The sequence below is a fragment of the Pseudopodoces humilis genome, chromosome 6 (genome assembly GCF_049639895.1).
Source record: "Pseudopodoces humilis isolate 2021_Gansu_Grassland_sample_001 chromosome 6, ASM4963989v1, whole genome shotgun sequence".
Taxonomy (NCBI): Eukaryota; Metazoa; Chordata; class Aves; order Passeriformes; family Paridae; genus Pseudopodoces; species Pseudopodoces humilis.
In genome coordinates this window covers 41,891,316-41,897,643 of record NC_142205.1, presented here as the reverse complement: position 1 = coordinate 41,897,643, position 6,328 = coordinate 41,891,316, and the positions used below count along the sequence as shown (strand labels likewise).

General features: G+C 41.4%; 1 non-coding gene across 1 annotated transcript; it reads left to right on the top strand.

The window, feature by feature from the left end:
• Window positions 1-3,512: 3,512 nt before the first annotated feature.
• On the top strand, window positions 3,513-3,638 carry LOC148184156 (U6atac minor spliceosomal RNA). Its single transcript, XR_015772858.1, has one exon. It is a non-coding gene; the product is annotated as a U6atac minor spliceosomal RNA (small nuclear RNA).
• Window positions 3,639-6,328: the final 2,690 nt, after the last annotated feature.

Genomic DNA, 6,328 nt, shown 5'->3' with positions numbered 1-6,328 from the left:
GCATGAAAAGAACACCTGTAGGTGTGAATTCTTCTCTTTGTAATTTAATAGTGTTCATTGACCCTAGTAAGGAGCAGACTGTATTGTTTGGGTTTCTTTCATTATTCCGTGTGCAGACATGATCAAAACATTTGCTGGAATTGAATTCTTCCTTTTGTTGTAACTATTTTCTGTAAAACTGCAGCTTGGTTGATTTGTGAATGCTTGTGCTCACACATATTTTGGGCAATATGGTGCTTTCACTTAATTCTCCCAAAATTTTTCTGGTTCTGTAATGGTGCAGAGGAGCAGCAGTTAGCCCAATGAGTGTGTTTTACACCACATATTCCTGTAAAAATAAGACCAATAAAAATAAGACTTGGCATTTAAATGTGCCAAAAAGGAGAGGGAAGTATCTCTTCCAGGATGGCATCTCTTTTGACTCAAAACTGGTGGATTTCATCACCACCATGAGTGCTGTGCAGCCCTTCAGAAGGACCTCAACAGTGTGGAGAGATGGGAATAGAACAATCTGAAGTTCAACCAGGACACATGCAGGGTCCTTCACCTGGGCAAGGTCCTGCACCTGAGCAAGAATAGCCCCCTGCACCAGTACAGCTGGGGGCCAACCTGCTGGAAAGCAGCTCTGGGGACAAGGGACCAGCAATGTGTCCTTGTGGCCAGGAAGGTCAGTGGTATCCTGGGTGCATTAGGAAGAGCAATGCTAGCAGGGAAAGGGAGATGATCCTGCCCCTCTGCTCAGCCCTGGTGAGGCACATCTGGAGTGCTATGTCCAGTTCAAGGGAGACAATAAAGACATGGAGTGAGTCCATTAGAGGGGAACAAAGATGATGAAGGGATTGGAGCATCTCTCTTGAGAGGAAGGACTGAGGGAGCTAGGCCAGTTCAGTGTCAAGAAGAGAAGACTGAGAAGGGACCTTATCAATGTCTGTCAGTATCTGCAGGGAGGGTGCCAGGAGGATGGAGTCAGGCTCTGCTCAGTGATGCCAATCAGTAGGACAAGAGGCAGTGGGCAAAACCTGATGCACAGGAAGTTCTACCTGAACATGAGGAAGAACTTCTTTACTGTGCAGGTGACCACGCACTGGAACAGGTTGCCCAGAGAGGCTGTGGAGTCTCCCTCACTGGAGATAGCCAAGAACTGTCTGGATGCAATCCTGTGGTGTATGCTGTGGGATGACCCTAATTGAGCAGGGGGGTGATGACCCACTGTGGTCCCTTCCAACCTTTCCCATTCTGTGACCCTGTGATCTTCCAGAGAGACATCACATGAGAATGACAGTGCTCCATCTGTCTGATTCAGACTAGTCACAGAATCATCACAAACATCCATCATGCCCAAAGGTTAACTTTTTTTGGTTCTCTTTGTGAGACGTTACATGATCGGCTGGACATCCATTTAAAGCCATTTTCCAGACAGATTTGGGAACAAGCTGGAAAGGTATCCATCACGAAAGTTACTGTAATAAAAAGCATCATCCTGGGGGCTAGTTTCCATGTCGTATTATGATTTCACAACATTGTTGTTGAGTTTTCGTGATAATTTAGAATCTTATATATGCAGACACTAATTTTTGTGGTCTTCAAGTCTTGGCAGCCCTGAGGTACTTCTACTGCAACAGATGAGAGAGTTAACTGAGCTGGTGATTGTCAAGGTAATAAAATGGCTATGGAAAACCAAACCCTCTTGTCTGTTCTTATGAGAAATACCTATTTCCAATAAAATTTTTACATTTTAATGTAGCTAAATGCTCTTGATGGTTTTCATTAGTAAGGAACGTTTTAGGATTTTACTTTAAGTAAACATTTGCTAACAAGAGCACTTAGTTTTCTTTCATAATTTTCTTCCTTGCTGTGGAAAGCAGCATTTTCACATGTTATAAGAAGCCAAATAATAATGCATCCTGCCTCTCCTTAAAACATGGTAGACAAAAATCTGCAATTTCAGTTTGAAACAGCAGAGAGAGTTAAAAAAAAATGAAATTTACTTCTTGATTGATTGATTTATATGAGATAGATGAACCTAGATTCTCTGCTTCACTATAATTTTCTTCTTGGTTCTCTATACACCAATTCATTTGGTTTCCCTCACAGCTGACTCAGAAATGTGAACTCTGAATGTGGACTCAGTGTAACTTATTTTTTTTCACAAGCTGGGCCACAAGCAAGGTAACAAGACAAGCTCTTTCTTCAATTGTCTTTCCTATATCAGAGGTTGTACCTTTAGTATATAGAAGGTCAAACTGAAAATTACTTACAGAAAGTAGGAGTTTATTTTTTAGAGCATCAGAATGAATAGACAAGATTGAATCAAAGGTCTGCCTAACCCCAGAAGGCCAGAATTTGTGAATAATTGATGGAGAGAGAATAGTGACAGAGCAGGCAAATCATGACAACTCCTCCCAGTACATCCTGTTTTCTGGAGAGCTACACACACTGCACAATGATAATCTATATTAAATAAATCCTTGAATGCTACTAAATTGTTATATTTCAATGCCAACTTCTCCAAGCAAACAGGTCCTGCTTTTTATGCTTATTCAATCACTTAACACTCCATAAGCACTTAATACTCCATGGCCAAGGATTTCAAGGTTTAAATATATGTTGTATGAAGGACTAATGTTTCTTGGGTTTCTTTGCATTTGAATCCTTGTCATTATTTTTTGCTGTCTCCCTCAAAAATAAAGCTTATGAGCTTCACCATGAGAGTCTGGAATACCTTTGCCTAGTGCCCACTGATAAAAAGATCTACCAACCATTTGCTTACTAAAACTGCAGTGTAAGAGAAATAGGGACTTAAACTTCAGCAAATCCTATTTAAACCAGAGGCTGAACTGTCTCCATTATTAAATGATGATTTGGGCGAAGCTAAAACAACTACTGGAAAATCAATATTTAGTTATTATCCAAGGATACAGGCTGTTTTTATCTCTTTTCACACGAAATTACATAGTAATACATTCAGCATCTTGCTGATTGGCTTTTCATCAGCAAATCATTTCTTATAAAAGCAAGCAGTAGCCCAGCTATCAGCAAGAGGCAGGCATCGTGCATCTCATTATTTGAGACACAAGAATCTAACAGGGAAATACTGCTGCTTCCAAATTTTTCCTCTGCTGTGTGTTTAATAGTGTTGCTGTGAATCCTTGTGCTGCATTTGAAGGGTGTTGGGCTGACATCAAGAGAGAGCTGGAAACAGAACTTGTCTCCTGCACCCTCAGGATCAGGAAGAGCAGTGACAGTAAGCACATATCAGTCAGACTGATGCTACATACTATAGATTATATGCCATTTTTCACAATCCAGGTTTCCCTGTGTCTTTCAGTAGGACTTTTGTTTGCAGAAGTGAAGGCATGGGATGTGTGCACATCCTCAGACCTCAAGGAGTCACGTGGCAGGTTTGAAGTAGGTGGTTGAAGTGGGACGAGGTTTATTCACTTGGATGTCTGTGAATTATTGTGTCTATGAATTATGGATGTTTGGTCATTCTGAATTATGACCTTTTTTGAGTGTTGTATGAAAGGAGAGAAGATCAGCAGTCCCCTTGAAAAGGATGGAAGAGGCCCTTATGGCCTATACAAAATTCACACAGTTAAGGCACTGCCATCTACTTGGTGGCATCTAACCATGTTTAACCACAGCATGAAGCTGTGTCAGGGGAGATTTAGGTTGGATAGCAGGGAAAGGTTCTTCACTCAGAGGGTGGCTGGGCACTGGAACAGGCTCCCCAGGGAGGTGGTCACAGCACCAGTCCTGGCAGAGTTCAAGAAGAGTTTGGACAATGCTCTCAGACACAGAGTGTGACTCTTGGGGTGTCCTATTAAGGGCCATGAGTTGGAATCTATGATCCTTGTGGGTCTCTTCCATCTCAGAATATTCTGTGATTCTGTGACAAGGCAAAAGGCTCATATTTAAAGTTGCTGCCTGTCCAAATTCACTGGTGGTTGTTCAAAAATGTTTTGGACTATAGAACTGCATAAACATGACTATTCCAGTACTTGAGGTATAGACATTAATGCACAGAACCCCTTACTGTAGGTTAGAGAAGATTTCTAAATGCTGCTGTCAGGAGTGCAGCCAGAACTGATTCAGGGTTTCTTCACAATACAGGTAAAATTCAGGTTTCAGATGTGATGCGGTAAAATTCCTTCCTGCCATATTGCAGGTTTAACCCTCCTTCCCACAGTGGAAAACAGAGCTGTGCCCCATTGCCCTGCACTCCCCTGCCTGGCTCTGAGTCTGTGCTCTGGGAAGGAAAGCAAAAGGTAATTCCGGCCAGAGCTGGGCTCAAAGAGCAGGATTGAAGCTGCCAAAAGGGCTTCTGGTGAGCACAGAAGCTCTGCATCCATCCATCCATCCATCCATCCATCCATCCATCCATCCATCCATCCATCCATCCATCCATCCATCCATCCATCCCTTCTGAAGTCTCTCTATGGAGTGCACATGGGAGTTTGGTGTGCAGCAGCAGTGGGAAGGCCATACAGACTACGGTTCCCTCTCCCTCCATGCGGGGCTCTGTACCACAGCATGAGCTCTTTCAATATTTCAAATATTTTTGGGGGTTTATTCCCTTTCCATGTGCACCAAACAGGATGCTAGCTAGCTCATCAATATTCTGCTATGCTGTGGCTGGATCCTGAAGCTCTCATTCAGGCAGCAACTCTGCTGCATTTCATGAGACCAGCAGCGTAAGCAGCAGCTGCCTAGCTCAAACCACATTATGAAACTTGCAGGCATAAAATGATTAACACAATTTCTAAAATCTAAAGAAAATTTAGCCATGGCTAATTTCCCTAGGCACTCTAGAAATACCTTTTTCTTGTTTAAGAGGTATATAGGTCAGTCAAATATTATCAGTAACTAGCATTTAATGAGAAAGCTAATGCTTTCTCTGCTTCAGTCATCATTTTTTCTAAAGCTGACTCTCAGAAATCTGGGTTGTTTTTTATATATATAAACATACAAACAAGCAGCACAATATACTGTACAGATGATGAGCAATCTCTGTCCTCATATTTCATCAGAAGCTTTGGTCACTTCCTCCATATAGCACTTGTTCTCCCATTTACTAATTCTTTAAGGACTGACCTGACATTTTACAGTTTATCATGATTCAAGAGCAGAGCACAACCAAACAGTTTCAAAAGCACTCTGAAGCACAGCTTGTACCCCAGGCCCTCCAATCCTTCTTAACAGTGTGAACCAGACTAGGAAAATGATCTGAAATATTCCAATGCCACATATATTCTGAGAAGAAGGGGGCAGAAGACAACGGTGCGGGAGGAGAGAGCTGCCTTTCCTAAGCACTCAATGAAGTACACTGACATACACCTTAATCAGTATGGGGGTGGTCTGGCTTGGTGTTATGGGCACAGCTGGTATTGAATTTCTGACTCTCTGCCCAGTGTCTGGAAGATCTGTTCCCTGTGATAAAGACCGTGACACTGTTAGCTTGGAAGTCACAGAGGGCTCCCTGCCTATATGTGCAGTCCTGCCTATATGGAGTGAAAAAAACCACATGAAGTGCATTAGAGATGCTTTCCTTCTGTTAAAAATGCTTAGCAAATTTTTTCTGTAGGAAAATGAAAACAGTCACCATCTTCTGCAGCAGCACAAAAGGAAAAATCAATTCAAATTGTACAGAAGGCAATGTGGCTGCCCATGGACTTTCTGTTCTCAGAAACAGTAAGAAAGTAACCAGTCAGCGACAGCAATCAAAGACAATGAAGCAAACATTTCTTGAAAGGATTTATTAAACAGTACTGTCACATCATATGATCATGGTCTTGGCTAGCATGCTTTATTATCCACTTATTCAATATTTACGAAGGTTTGATGCAATGTGAAGGGGGGCTTTCCTTCCTTTTTTTTTTTTAAGGTTTTATGGATTAAATAATTAAATATCTGTATATGAAAGAGAAAATCAAGACACTGAGCAAGTTAAATGATGAAAAAAGATCAGGTTTGGAATGAATCTCAAGTGATTTTCATTTATTTGCTGAGCTGAAACAATTCCCTTGTAAGACATTAAGGATTCAGTACGCAATGCTGCTCAAGAATGACACAATATTTATAGTGAGCTAGGAAGTATTGTGAGACAGAAATTAGACACATTCTCTTCAAAGCTCAACAAAGGCTAAATATAATAGGGTGTCCTGACAAAAGAGAAAAACAAACGTATGCAATTTATTCAAAAGAGATTTTGCTGTTAAAGTAAATGCTTCTGTGTATTACCTGCCACATATGGTACATGCCATTTCTCCAAAGCAGTAAACAATAGGCTCTATGCTTCTGAGAGGAAAATCACTCATTTAAATGGTGC